Source organism: Octopus bimaculoides, chromosome 2 (assembly GCF_046866305.1).
Source record: "Octopus bimaculoides isolate indiv1 chromosome 2, ASM4686630v1, whole genome shotgun sequence".
In the NCBI taxonomy this organism is placed as follows: Eukaryota; Metazoa; Mollusca; class Cephalopoda; order Octopoda; family Octopodidae; genus Octopus; species Octopus bimaculoides.
Genome location: NC_142929.1, coordinates 79402179 through 79418610, shown reverse-complemented (window position 1 = coordinate 79418610; position 16432 = coordinate 79402179). Strand labels below are relative to the sequence as shown.

The window sequence follows — 16432 nt, the reverse complement described above, 5'->3', positions numbered from 1 at the left end:
TATATAAAACATCTGTTTTTCCTAGCCGTCTAGTTATAAACAAAATACTTAAGAAATACCCTGTACAACACAAATCTAATTGACATTACATGCTTCTGTCAGTTCTACACCACCTAAAACTTCCCCAAATCTTATTTGTATTTGTTTTAAAGGAAGTTATGCATTCATTAATTAAGAAAGAAAACTTAAATCCCTTCCTCATTTATTTACATTCTGTAACATTTGCTATAAAAATTGACCCACTTGTGCTGACTTGTTCAGAGCCTTTTTTTTATTGAAACTTTCAAGCATACCTGGATATGTCATTTCTGAAGGAAATAACTCAGTTTACCTGAAAATTTCATAATGGAAAAGCCACAAAAAAAGGCCAGGAAAAAACAAACTATTCTCTCTTTTGTGATGCTCTATGTTTATGTCTGTTACTAAGTCCATCTAATTTATTACTAACATATTTCTTTTCATCTTGTCTGAGTGTATCCGTTTTTAGTTGTGTAATTAATTAACAATCTCACATGCACAACATTATTTTTAGCACAAACAACTATTTACATTAAATTAAAAAAAGATAATCCTTTTTATGTAATACTGCCAATTTTCACAATAATCCGACAACAAGTAAAGACACTATTGACATTTATATAAACACACGTTTTTAAGTTTTTGACTTTGAAAACTTTCAAAAGGATGTTAAGAGTTAATTACCATCAACATCCACAAAACTTTCAACTCTTTCAGATCTTGCAATTTCTCAAATGGGTTAATTCTCACTTTTTTATAACTTATAGCTACACAACCTTCCCATACCTGCCCAAAACATACAAGCTGCCTCACATGCAAACACACACATCCTCTCACTGTTCTTCAGAAAGCATTGCACAACTATGCCAATCCTATATAAATTACCTAGAAACAATAGACTTGAAGTAGTACATACCAGCTACAGGGTAGATGATCAAATACAACCACCTATCACAATATAACATACCACACACAGAAGACAAAAATACTATGAGTTACAAACACATTCACAACATAGACAACACACATAAGAAGACAGCAAAGAAAACAAAACTATGTGTAAGCATAATTAGATCAGCCACATGTACAACACTTGGTCAACAATAGTGCATAAACTGTGCAAAAAACATGATGGACCAGGCCAGTCCTACTTGGACCACCAACCTTTCCATAGTAAACTACAATAAACTACAAAGTACACAAACAGTGTACTATGTATCATAAATGGTTTGTACACAGACCACATCTACTATTCACCTACACAATGAAATGAAAACACAAAACTGAAAGACAACCTGAACATATGTAGGGCCTCTGAAAACCCAAACATGTATACAACTCCCTGGAGTACAACAACATCCTAGAAACACTATTTCTCTCTCTCTCTCTCTCTCAGCTCCCCCACCCCCAAGACAGAGAAACAGCTAGCTACAACACCTGTAACCTGATTAGTCCCAAAACCATGCTCTGCCAGTACCAGAATCTGAAAATATTCACAAATGGATTGACAGTGGAAGGACTGAAATTTGTTCATGCAGTCATCACATTACACTTCTTAGAATCAATCACTGCATGTTGGGTCAAACAGTATGATCTTTATTTAAAGGGAGACAGGCAATAACTAAGAAAATAGATCTGTAGGTTGCTTTCATCATTCAGCTGAATATCTGTGTGCAGTCAGCTCTGACCTGAAGCCGTACAACAGCATACCACACACATATTAAGACAATACATGAAATGACATACAACATTCAAAGTGCATCAAGAAAACAGTATGAAAAGCGAAGTAATGCAAAACCACACTCAAAGCAGTTACACAAATACACAATATACCAGCCTTGAATTGGAATTGAGTTTTTATTTTCTCCTAATCTATTTTTCTCTGTCTTTCTCTCTTCCAGGAGAAATCAGCTGTAATCAAACCTGGGGATGGATGAGCTCTACTATGACTAAAAACTGCCCAAGACATGCTATAGTCATGATAGCACTCCTACAATTTCATTGAGAAGTTGTAGGTCAAGAGTAAGAGAAGACAAATGTGCATGCATGTATCATCATCACTGATTTAATATCCACTTTTCCATCTTCACATGGGCTAGATTTATTGCAATGCATTTTCTACAACTGGATGTCATTAACCCTCACCTGTTTCCAAGCAAGCTAATAAAATCTCTTAGCAAGACATATTAACACAAAACATGAATGGAATTTATATTTCAATGTATCACTGTGTGTTTTCACAATTCACATGTTTTTGTGACCATAGTCCACATTCCTGAGATGATTGCAATACAATTTGTAATATCCATGAACTTCAGATGGGTCTTTGTTCATGCATTCATATAGGAGTTTTTATGTGCATACTCAAAAACATTTCCTGTAAACAAACTTAAAGGATAAAATATATATATATATATATATATATATATATATATGTATATAGGCTTTTGAACCTTTGAAATTTTTTGTACTTTCCTAACTTCTTTGTATTTTCTCTCCCTGTTTCTTTCTGTGGAAGAGTGTAGGCTTGAAATGTGAAAGACTTTTTCACTTCCCAAGGGTTAAACTAATACATCTGTTTATTGTCTACACCACCTGTCTTCATCTTTTGTTTTTTTTATGAATTCTCCCTATAAATATGTATATATATCATCATCATCATTGTTTAATGTCCGCTTTCCATGCTGGCATGGGTTGGACAATTTGACTGAGGACTTGTGAACCAGATGGCTGCACCAGGCTCCAATCTGATCTGGCAGAGTTTCTACAGCTGGATGTCCTAATGCCACACACACTTAAAAAACATTAACCTTTATATCAAAAAGAGATTTTTTAAAAAAGCAGCTAATATCTAAAGAAATATAGTTTTCTATATAGACAGATATGGTTGTAAATGATATTCCTTTAAAATTTAAAAACAAATTTAAATCTCTAACATTAAGCATTAATATAAAACACTAACAAAAAATTTTAAATGGATGTTGTACAAAAATGAATATATTATGAAAATCAGTATTTTATATAATGTCTTCATTTGTTTCCCAGTTACCTATTCTTCTTGTTACCAATACTTATTTCTTTACAAGTAAGGGATTTTGCACGAGAGAATTATTTGAAAGTACAGAACTTTCGAAGACTTCAGACCAAGTGCAATAGAAAACTCTTAATCAAAGAGACATATCTGCACTAACACACACACGCATTCAATTTTAAATCTGCTTTCCATGCTAGCATAGATTAGACAAATGTGTATGTGCATCTTCCTATTACTGATCATATATATCATTTCACTATCACATGTGTTATATATTTAGAACTTACACAAATCAGTTCAAATAAAATAAGAGAACTGCATAAGCAGGAGATATGAATGATGCAACAGCTGGACAGAGTACACACAATATTATGCAACTTACAATTTTACTTTCCATATTTATCTATTGATTTGCATTTTTTTTTCAACTCTGCTATTGCCAATCACTCACTCCCCACTTGACTCCACTCCCTCCCTCAAATAACCCTACCTTTTTCCCATCATACTCTTGTTCTTTCCACTTACACACCCATTCTAGTCCTTTTGATCTCTCTCTCTCTCTCTCCTATTCCACTCTTTCAGTCATCTAAGCAAATGTATATGTCTTAGGTTAATGAGTATTCTCTCTACATCTACCCTCTCAGTCACCCATTTCTGGCCTTTCTGCTGTCATCATCCTCCTCTCACTCCCTCTTCATTCTAAACACTTTAGAGTTGGAAGCACTTTCTACATTTACTGTATATAAAGTACACGCTTCTTGTGACAGTTCCACAGCTGCACTCCCTCTACAGGTGATTGGTGTGACAACTTCAAGTGCTGATGACATAAAAGCACTATAAAGTGACTCCTGTCTCACTAAGGACTATTCAACCTCTTGTGTTGGCACCACAGGAAAATGCACCCAATTACATTCTGTAAAGTAATTGGCAATAGGAAGAGCATCCAGCCATATATGAAGAAAAAATACTAAGAGAATAAGTGGTGAAGGCATGTGTCCAAGTAATTAGTGTGTTGGGTTCATAAACCTGGGGGTGATTCTTGGACCAGGCAGTGCATTTTGTCCTTCAGCAAGACAAATCATTTCACATTTCTCCAAGATACTGAAATGACTGCTAGTGCAACCCTCACACTGTACAGCTAGCACATCTTCAATGTTCTGTTGGATCAACGGTGAGAGGCAAAGAGGCTGTCCATCTTTGCTTGTGACCACATACACACCTAAAACAATTAGCAAAACCATGGTACAAGATAGCAGGTCATATTCACTTGCAAGTGGCAGCTAAGCTTTCTAAGAGAAAAAGCCCTTTGTTTGTAATAGTGATAGCATTTAGTCCCCATATCACAACCGCACTCTAATATACCATGAAAAATATCAACTCAGAGTGTGTTACCATGGAAGTAGATTTTATTTAATTCCAGAAGCCATAAAAGTAGTTTAAAGTTTCAGCTAATAGTAGTTCATGCTATTGACTATTCTAATACAGTATTCTCTCAATATATCAGAATTGAATTATAAACAACTGAGCATTTCTGTACACCAAACAAGGTTACTTTCCTTGTTATTCATTTCCATCATCACTGTAACTTACTTACAGACTGTTAACTAAAACCTACTAAGTCCTGTGGATCAGCATACAGAAGGCTTTATAAATATTCAGTTGTACATGACTTCCTTTGAGCTGGAACTAAAAACAATGAGGAAAGACTCAGCAACATAATTTGATTCTTCACTAAACTGACAGCTAATCATGATCCTATCACTCCTGCTTGACTTTGGCCAACATACTACGGCGTGGATTCATAACAGCCTTTGCTAAACTGAAGAGAGAGGTTAATTTGTTTGTTGCCAAATTACATTAGCTAACTCAAGGACATTTTCAACCCAATTCATAGTTGGACTTCTATCATTTCCTTGCTTTTACCATATCTATTTTTCTCTCTGTAAAGTTACTTCACAGATAATTTTTTTAAGTCAGAAGAGAGGCTTCCATTGCTTTTTACAGAGTTCCTAAGGTTAGTGGGAGAAAGGAAAGAAGAAACCCTATCTTGTAAGTTATCTTCAAAATACAGGCATGATTCCAATGTGAGCAGAGAGGATTCGGCTAAGCAGACCCAAGGACCAGGTAGTGTGTTAAACCCAGAATTAATTAAGTTTTTCAATCAAAAACAGACACTCCATCTGACAAGCTTCTACCATCTACATCAAACAAATTTCATCAACAAGGTTTGAGATGATGCAAAGTTATGTTATTAAAAGTATCATGCAGTAAGATAGAACCCTGCAACCATATGATTGCAAAAGAACTTGTTAATCATATAACCTTATGAATAATCTGACAAAACAATTGTAACAGTAAACTAGCCAGGTGTTTTTAGCATCATAGCAACAAGTCTCTCTCTGAAGATCCACAAGCTTTTCCCATCTTTATAGCCTTAATTGCTTGACACACTACCTACTATTTTCATGCAGCTGGCACATCTGATCACACCCTAGACCATTGTTCAACTTCTGCTAATGACATTTGCAATTATTTTCTATGTCATTGAGGACATGCACAGCCATTTTATTTCAGATACTCTTTTCCCTATTACTTGCTCTGTTATTCACCTGCAACTTCTAAACAGCTCCTCACTTATTGTCCATCTGATATGAAACATTACTCAATCACCTCCATACTTGCTTTCAAGCTGATTTTTTTCTTTTCAAACATTCATTGAATTTTTATAAATAATTCTCCCAAACATGATCTTCTCTATCTTCCATATGCACATTCGACCAATAGCTTACAGAGGTGTTCCTTAAGAAGGTTTAGCTATCTTTTGTATCCCATACACATTATCCTTAATAATAATAATATGAATTTTTTTTAAAAATCATATCCCTTGCCACATCTCCAAATTAAGACTTTGAGTTTAAAATTAATCACAACTTTATGTCAGCATTCACTTTTTTTCTAAACTGTAAACTGTTAATCACATTTTTTCTTCTCTTGGACAAACCAAAGTCAGTGTCACAGTTTATTCCATTGAATACATAGGTTCTCAAAGTGGACGCTACTGCCCCCACCCACCCCCGGTGGGCATTGACACAGTCCAGGTGGGTGCTGGTGCTTAGGGGGGGGGGGAGAAAAAGGAGGCACTGGGAGGGAGGCAGTGAATTGGGGGACGCTATGAATTTATTATATTATTATAGTATTGTATACAAATTATATAATATATTAAATATCAAATGATTCATAGTATATATAAATTAGTAAAATATAAAATATTTATTTATACATAAAAATAGGGGTGGGGACACTGAGGGTATTATGTGGCCATGAGGAGGGGGGAGCTCAAAAAGTTTGACAACCTCTGATCTAACAGGTAACCACTTAGTTAACTGGCTTCTTTATGAAAATTATCTCATCTTCAATTAAGAATATATTAATTCATTAATAAACAAGTTAACTAGTTATCATTTATCTTACCTAAAATACACCAATAATTTACAAAATCAATAACAACCAAATTTAACAAATTATCAATGATCGTTTTTAATTTCAACTACATACATATTATTAATATGTGCATACACATGCATGTGCAGGTGTATTTGTCTGTAAAAGCAGCAGCTCCCAATAGCACATCAACCCAAATTATAAGAGAATTGTTCAGGAAAGACATAAAGCCTTAATTTGCAAGGCTTATAATTAATATGTATGAACACTGAGATGAAGGTATCAGATAAAATATCAATTTTGACAGAGCTAAATTTCTATTTTTGCCCCTTGATTTTTTAACATTTATGTCATCATGTTAGGCAACTATGTACTCACAATTTAAGATACAAAAATCATTTAATCTCAGTGATGTAATCGTAACAGCTAATACATGTTTTCTAATGTAAAGTTTTTAAAGTAGTCACCAAAAGATATATAATAATGGTAATATTATTTGAAATTCAAGTCAGTTTATTTAAAGATTTTATCAACATAATTGCAACAAGAATATTTTCTTAGATTGTAAGTTCAGTGGATAACAGGTAGACCACCAAACCAAAGGCCTTATAGTAGTTCAGTGTTCTGAATTCAAATTCCAAAATAAGTTGATATAAAATTAGTACAATTAATAAATACATCAAGACTGGAGTCAATTCATTTAAATGTTTCTATTTCAGTTTTTTACTAGATACTGACCCTCTACAATGTTCAAGTGCAACTCATTAAGTACTACTCACATATTTGGGCAGTGCTGCTGCATCGACCACATCCAAAACAATTACTCACTTGTCAACACAGTATAACAAATGATTGACATGCTAACTGTCCCTGCCTGTTTTACTTACAGGTATCTCAACCCCATCAATCTCAACAGTCTGGGAAAGCCAGCAGATGTCACAGGTGCTGCCCCTTCTATGCCAACAATACAATGGTTTTTTTAAAATGACTGCTAAAATATTAAACTGAAAATCATTTCAAATGAGGTTAATTTTCTTAGATTATTTTTTATTTTTTGTTTGTTTAACAAAATAAAAAATTCTTCAGATTATCTAGAATCTCAGTCATTACACAAAATTATATAATTTCCTACTTAATTATGAGTATTATCAATACAATTAATAGTGCACTTACAACAAAAGTCTATAAATCTGATAACAACAGATTACATGATAAAATCTAGCATCCCATATCTATTAATGTCCTTCAACCTATCTCCAAAATTCATGTTAAAATGTTTACCAAAATCCATCTTTATGCCAGAAATATATTTTCTTTTATTCTTTTACTGGTTTCAATCAGTGAACAACAGCCAAGTTTAGAGATACCATCGATTGGTTTTAGTCAACTATTACACCAAACCCAATATTTTGCAAGTATTTCTACCAATTTTCAACATTCAAAACTTGATTCAATCCAAAATTAAGATAGAAGACACTTGTCAAGGGATCAAACCCAGAACCACATGGTTTACAGAGTAAACTTTTTAACCACACAGACAAAAGTTTATAAATATATATATATATATATATATATATATTTCTTGTAGGATTGAACTATTGATTTCTAATAAAGTTACAAGGACTATAAATTTGGGATGGGTACAAGTGATAAAAATCAACCTAGGATGTGAAGTTGGCTTCAGCAGTATTTGAACTCAGAAAGTAAGCTATATTGCTAACTTCAGTGTTGCTTGCCTAGAAGGACTGAAAAACTAAACAGTTCTCAATATGAAGTAAAATACTAATTTTTGCTTCAGTTTCATCACAAATATGAATTAAGCTCAATCAGAAGTCATTCTTGACTTTATATTTTCAAGCTAACATGTGATTAATTACCCCAGATATTCTTCCAGAAACCACTAATTACCTAACCATGCCACACTGAAGTCTCTCAATCAAATTCCAAATCTTCAGAGCATATACAAACTTCAACTAAAACATTATATAATGAGACATTCTGCTCAAAATTAGTATAATAATACTAAACATTTATATACATTTCTTTCTTTATCAGCTCTCATTTACCTGTGTTATATAAATACATATGTTGAATTTATATTGAAAGAACCCTCACTATCATTCTATCCATGTCTAAATACCAATTACAATTTTCAATTCAAAATAATTTCTTATCTCCTATTTCTGAAGTGGTTTAGTGACAGATCAGGATATCTAAATAAACAAACACTGAAGATGCCATCAGAATTTTTAATACATAATGAGTGCATGTGATATTATTGTTTAATGAACATGCAAAGTATGCTCCAACTATCAATTCCAGCATTCTCAGAAGTTTCAGTTAAATTTACAAAATCTGTATGACAATCCTATTCCTGGCTAAAAGAGCAAAGAACATTCAGATATAAAAACAACTGCTCAAAACTCCTAAATCTGATTTATAACAAGACAAAAAAAAAGTAAACCATACAAGTGGCAGTATAAAAATTTCAAGCTTTACAAAGAGATTGTGGAATTGTTTAACAAAAATGGAAATAATAAATTCCTAAATAATAACCATATTTTAAATGCTTTCATGTGATTTTCTGAATTTATCACTTTCTTAAAATCACTTTCATATAGAAAGTGGAAATCAGAAAACAATACTATTTCTGTTTCAAACTCATTTCTTAGAGCAGCAGTTCTCAAACTTTTCAAAAAATTTTACATGCCAGTCCCCTTTCAGTTTTTTTCGATGATTCACGGTCTCCTATAAAATGCAGGATAATTAACATGGAAAAAATGACATACTTTCAAGTACTGTATTTTCCAGAATATGAACCGCACTGCCAATAAACCCGCAACCCCGAAACCCACAACTTAATCCATGCAATACTCCATTGGGGTACAATACATACACATAAAAACATGGGAAACCAGTTGATCAATTGGTTAGAAAGTAAATGAGAAATGGAAACAGTCCAAAATATCTTGAGCATCCTGTATAAACAACTGCTTAAGATCCATTTATACCCAATTGGCAGAAAGAAACTATAGGTTACACACTAAAAATTACAGTGGTTTTCGAGCTTTTGGCATCACCTTCCCCTTTCACCATGTTTTGAGATGCTATTCCTCCCCATTGGTAGGTCATTCCTTATACTGATGATCCAAGAGGTGCATTTCTATCAATTTGGTTATTTTAAGCTGAAGAATTGTAATAGCATCCCAAAATGTACAGAAATTTCTGCCAATTGGACCATTAGTATGCACAGAAAACCCACAATTTTAGTAGAAATACCGTCTTCTTCTCCCCTGAAGGTCTCCCATCCCTTTTCCTGAATCCCTGATACATAACATGACATAAATGAATTATATAAGAAATTATTTACTCACAAAAGCAGACCGTCTGTCATTTTATTTACAGCAAAGTTCAGTGTGATGGATATACCTGCTTTGCAGCAACCGACTCTTCTATGTTTGCCTCTGTTTTGGAGAGGCAACCCACATTTCTGGTGTGACAGTCAGTCGATTTTGTGGCAAGGGGAGTGGAAAACATGGTCTCACTCTCATAGGTGGTTGGAAATGGCATCAGTACTTTAAGAGCCATCAGAATATGACTGCCATTTCAATCTAAAAGAACAGCACATTTCATGGGAAAAAAAATTTGCACCTCCATCACTGACCAAATCAATAAACTGCTCTTGTATTAAATTGTCTTCTGTTGGCAGATCACTAACAGAGAGTACAAAGGAGTTCCTGATAAAGCAGCAATGTTTGTCAAAGTCAGGAAAATCAGGAAAATAAAAAGATATTTCTCTGCCAAGTATTGACACACGTTATTTCATGAGTTCAACAATATCATCATCGACTTGAAGCTTGTTTTCATCAATAAACATGTTTAATAGAGTAAATGATGCAAATTTTTTTCTATTCAACCTTTGGTACCAAAGTTCAAGCTTCATTTTGAAAGCAGTTAGTTTTTCATGAGAATAAAACATGGTTATATCTTTCCCTTGCAGTGAAAGATTGACGGCAGTCACTGACTCGAATATATCTACAAAAACTGCCAAGAAGATCAGAAAACGAACGTCAGAGGATTTGGCGTGCAAATCTGGCTTGGCAGCTTGTAAATAATCATGGACTTCTTTTCATAGAAGGAAGACCCTCTTTATTGTTTTTCCTCTCAAAAGCCATCTCACTTTTGAGTGCAACAGTGTTTCGAATTCAGAATAATTTTCTTTGCACAACTCAGCAAATAGACAGGAGCTGAGTGCATTTGCTTTGATAACTCAACAGGCATGGTTTTCACCATTAGTGCTTGTCGAATTGTACAGCATATACCAATAGCACCTGGGGACTTTTCTTTCACCAAAGTCTGAAAACCTGAACAGCAATCAAGAATCGCAAGAGCTTTGTTGATGCACACGCCAATGGCATGCTTCCAGTTGATATCATGTGCCTCAAAAAATTTGTCCACTTTGTTAAAAATTTCCCTTGTAGTTGTTTTGGTGCTGAGGGTTTCGCAAAACAAGAATTCATCTTCCATAACGTACATAAACATAAAGTTGGGCTAAGTGGGCAACATCCATCATTTCATCAAGCTGGGCCATGAAAAGTTAAAAAGTGAACTGTGAATCTTCGAGACCACCTACAACAGAATGTTATCAGACAGCTCAGTTATTTGCCTAACAGTATCATTTGAGAGAGAGAGAGAGATGCTTCAGCTTCTGAATTTCAGAACTTCCCAGCACAGTCAATATGATTTCTTTGCAGCAAGGCAATATCAACTCTTCAGATATTGTGGAGCTTTTGGGCAACAGCTATTTTCCTTGAAACCTTGTACGATGCTTTCAAACCAGTTATAATGTCCAACAAAAGCATTCCTGTGTAATCAAGTCTGGATTTTGTCAATCTGTCGTCTTCAAGTCTGGATTTTGTCAATCTGTCGTCTTCATGTCTGGAAAAGTCAACATCTCTATTTATTGAACTGGGATGCTTCATTTTGACGTGCTAGACTTTAGAGAAGTAGATGCCAAAGCCTCAGAGCACAAAACACACTGTGGTTTCTCTTCTCTGCCAAACTTTATCACAGTAAAACTAAATTGCAAATAAGATTTGTCATATCCCATTTTCTTCTTTGAAGGCATTGTAAAAAAAAAATAAAATTCAGTAAACCAATATGATTTAACAATATCAGTGTATATTTATTCCACATTTATGTTAAACTATGGGTGTGCATATATGGCTTATTGTAGCCAACTTTTGGGTGCACTAATTAGCAATAAAGGTTACCTATCACTATTAATTGTGAAAGAAAATCAAAGTATATGTGAGCATTGTTTTGTCCATAGATAAACCTCCATGAATTGATAATTGTTGAGAAGATAGTTCTGTCAGAATACATTGCCATGAAAAACAACATGCCTTATAAAGCCCAGCTACCATGCAAGAGGAAAATAGATGTCTGACAAAAGGCAAGGTCATGCGGGAACATACACAGGTGAGCATTCATGCATGATCAACCATTATACCTGCACATTTTCCATCGGCCAATCACACTCGTTGTTCTACAAGTATGGCTAGCAAATGAGCATGTAGGAGTGGCATGGGATTTTCAAATCAACAACAAAAAAAAAGGATGATAGCATGTAAAAACATGAAAGTTTTGAAAATTTTTAACTTAACTATCTCAAGTCAATGATTTTCACAATACTTCAGTGCCCCTTTGTGATACCCCTAAAATTGGTTTGTGGTCCCCAGTTTGAGAACCACTGTCTTAGAGCATGCCATAAAGGAAAAAAGTTATTTGGAATTTTTTAAGACTAAAACATTTAATTAAAGTTAACATTATTTAACGTCCACTTTTCCATGCTTGCATAGATTGGACAGAATCTATTGAGGGAGAATTTCAATGGCCATCTCTTCCTGTTGCAAACCTACACCTGTTCCCAAACAAGGTAATATTTTCTCATAGTCTGACATGTTTCTCACGGAAGACTGGAAACAAACTCACTTGTATGATGATGAGAGTCATTTACAACTATCATGGAATGTCTAGGCAAGAATACATGCAAACATGCACACACACATCCACATTATATATAACAAGCTTCTTTCAGTTTTTGTCTACCAGATACATTGTAAGGCTTTGGTCAGCCCTGGATTATAATAGAAGACACTTGCTCACAGTGCTGCACAGATGGACTGAAGTGAAAACCACATGGTTCAGAAGCAATCTTCTTAACTACACAGCCACACCTGCTATTTATAAACTTGTGAAAACCTTGGAATAATTATCAAAATTGGTGCTATTAAGTGAACCAGCTGTATAACATCTACAAGAACATGCTTAAATTTCATGCTCTAGTCAGTCCATCGAAACATGAGAAGAAATAATCATTTATAAGGAATAAATTAGGACATTAAATTATAAATATTAATTTATATCTAATTTATTTTCTTTTATAAAATAAACAATACAAGAATTTTTTCATTTCTAAATTCAAGTTTTTAATGTATTTATTTACAGGTAAAATTATTCTTTTTACACAAGAAAAATGCATTTTGATAACAACATGGAACCTTGAGCTGTTTAGTAACTTTTTTTCCATAATCTAAATTTTACAACCACAAATAAATTCAGAAAAAATACAATGACCTTTAATAATGATGCTAATTCTAGAATAGCGAAAATTATAGAGAATCTTCTTCAAATATATAAGGCATGAGTATCTATTTTTAAGTTAGTCTGAAGAATGATTATCAACCAATAAAAATGTTTTCATACATGTCAGAAATTTTGTCATTAAAGTTAAAAGGAAGACAATAAAGGAAAAATTCCTGTCCTATGACAATTTCCACCAATAAATCAATCACCACCAATCGATCAATCAACATGAATTACTAAAGAATATTAAAGAACACTAATATCCGCAATCAACATTTTAAGATTATTGGTGCTGCCTATAAGGGGAATATCCAAAAATTCTGTTGTTAAAAAATTACATTATTAAAATTGGAAAAATAAATAAGTTCAAATAATAGACATAGATTTACATTAATAATTATAATTTCAAATATTATTGCTGAATCCCTATAAAAATTTAATGTATCATCATTCCCAAGGTGTAATTTATTACAGGAAGGACATGAATATCCAACCCTTAACATCTTGCAAAGCCTGAGGTATTAGACGTTTATCTGCAACAATTTTTTTTATTATCTAATAATTTATTTAAAAAACATCTAAGCTGCTCTATCCAAATATATTGAATTTTTTTTTTTTAAAGTAATCATTATTTCTACCTCCATTTTCTAGCCTAAAACTAATTATCAAAATTTATTCAACCAAATCAAACAAATGAGGAATAAAAGCTTCAAACATATTAATAGCTTATTGATATTGGCATACTCTCATCTGGGAATCTAAAAATAGCTTAACTCAATAACATTAAAAACTAAATCAATTCTTTAATTATACTGAAAACATATTACTGCATTCATAAATATATAAATCTACATTTTACTCCCAGCTAAAATGCTTTGATTTGAAATTCTCTCAAAGTTATTTTGCCATAATTTCAGACCCTCAGCTCTACAATATCCTCTCCATTAGTGTATTTAGGAAATTCTTTTTTCTTTTATAGAATGTCATCCATTTTTCTTGATTTTTAACTAAATTTACACATCATAGCTATTTATGCAATTTATGATGTTTTTACATGAGAACAAGATGTTCTTTGTACATTTGTTTCTTCGGGATGCCCAATTTAACAGACAAGCCACCATCACTGTCACTCAAAACACAGTCATACCTCTCCATGTGGTGGAGAAGGCTGTTACTAAGGAGACTCAAAGTAGCACTTCATGCATCACAAAAAAAAAAAAAAATCAACACAGTTAATCTTATTTGTGAACGCTACAACTGTAAGTAATCACATTTTATTTTGAGATATGGTGGCTTTTTTTTGTTTTTTTCTTTTGTTTTTTTTTACAGTCTGAGTATAAACAACTGCAGACACAGATGAGATGTCCTAATTGCAGCAGAAAATTTAACAGCCTCAAAGAGATAAATCAAGATACAGAAGTAGGGATGGAAGTAATAGCAGAAGTAATGAAGAGAGCATGAGGCTTATGGATTTCTTTGCTAGACTAGGAGAGTGGACCATTTTTTTTTTCTAATATCCATTTTTAAATTGACAATAGACAGACAAATATTATGAAAGACAAAATTTCCTTCAAGAAGTTATTTGAATTGGTGATTCAAGCTGAAAGCAATGATGACAGGAACAAGAACATTAATGACAATGAAAATGAAAGCCAAACAGACCTTCATAAAGACAATTCTACACAATACTAGCATCTACTATAGAAACAAGACAGCTGGGTACACAAAGAAAAACCTAAATCAAAATCACTAATTCCATTGATAGAGCAAAGCCTAGCTAAGCAATGGAAAATACACAGTGGTGGCATGGTGTAATCTCTATCACTTCATTTGGTGATAGGACTGAGAAAGTCTCAAAGCATTAATGGACTTATAGATTTAGAAATGTTATTGTTCTAAACTAAACATAACAATCTAATAATGAAGAGGTGCAGCAGCCAGGAAAAACCACCAGCACTGATATGAGTTGGATGAATCATCATAGCTCAAGTCCTTATCGGTAGCTACTGCCCTCACAGGCTGGTGCTCACACATTTCAATTTTGACTTGGCTTCTATTAAAAACCTAAACCAAAAATATTGTACTGAATGCCTTTCCTATCACCAATCATTTTCCAGAGTGAACTGATGCATTTTGTGTCACCAACAATAGAGGCTGACATTTCCTTGATGAGACAAGACTAAATGGTCCTCTCAAGCCCACACAACACATTCACTGACCACTTAACTGTTAGAACAAAAGAGTACCTACTGGTCTATTGTGCATGCATACACCCTCTCACACAAAAACAAAAATACACATTAACAAATATTGTGCACGCACATATGGAGAGAGAGGAGGAAAAGGGAGATACATTTATATACTAGCACTAACATATCCAAAACGCTTACATCTATGCTTCAATCCAGATATGGGAGCATAGCCAGATATATAGATATACATGCAATTCCATGTTCCTTCTATTTGATTGGCCCAGTACTGGTGCAGTCACCTCTTTTGTGCATTATATCTGATTCCTCTTATATTCGAATTTGCTCTCAGCTCATTTGTGGTCTGTTGTTCATGTACACTCACATTACACACCCACTAGAGAATATCTTTCTTATCAACCTTCCACACATTCTCTACACCTAGGTAATAGAAGCTACTTCAAGGGAAACCTCTGAATATTTTGAAGCTGATGCTCATATATTTCATTTTGGGCTTGCTTTCTATAGTTGAATACCCTTCATGTCATCAACCACTTTCCAGAGTGTACTAGATGCATTTTATCTATTTTAATAAAGGTTGCTATGTCCTTGATGAGACAAGACTAAAGTGTCCTCTTGACCCACATTTCTCAACATGTTCCACAACCACTTTACCATTGAGACCAAAGACTGCTCAGTGCTCTAAAAATGGTACATACAAACACACACCCTTAAGGGAAACATCTCCATAAACATAGACATTATATATATACTAGCATAAACATGTCAGCATAAATGCTGACAGTTCTATTAATGATAGAAAATGGTGCGTCAAAACAATGGGAGAAACCACTGATGTCAGCAATTGAGTAAATATATGTGCATACACAGAATTGAAGCACTTGAACAGATATAGTAGTAATGTCTCAGTTAAAAATATTATCATCCCCATAGTCTTAGTAACTAGGAAGGCTAAAGTGTTAGTAAGTAGGAAGACAGACAAATTACAAATCTTATCAGGGAGATGGCCCAGTTTAATATGTAGAAAAGGCATAGGTAGAAACTCCATAAGATGTACCCAGTGTAAGGTATGGACAGATAA

General features: G+C 33.7%; 1 protein-coding gene across 6 annotated transcripts in view; it reads right to left on the bottom strand.

Moving 5' to 3' along the window:
- LOC106876726 (casein kinase I) overlaps positions 1-16432 on the bottom strand; it is a 231937-nt gene that overhangs the window by 166513 nt on the left and 48992 nt on the right. The gene's annotated exons all lie outside the window — the stretch shown is intronic.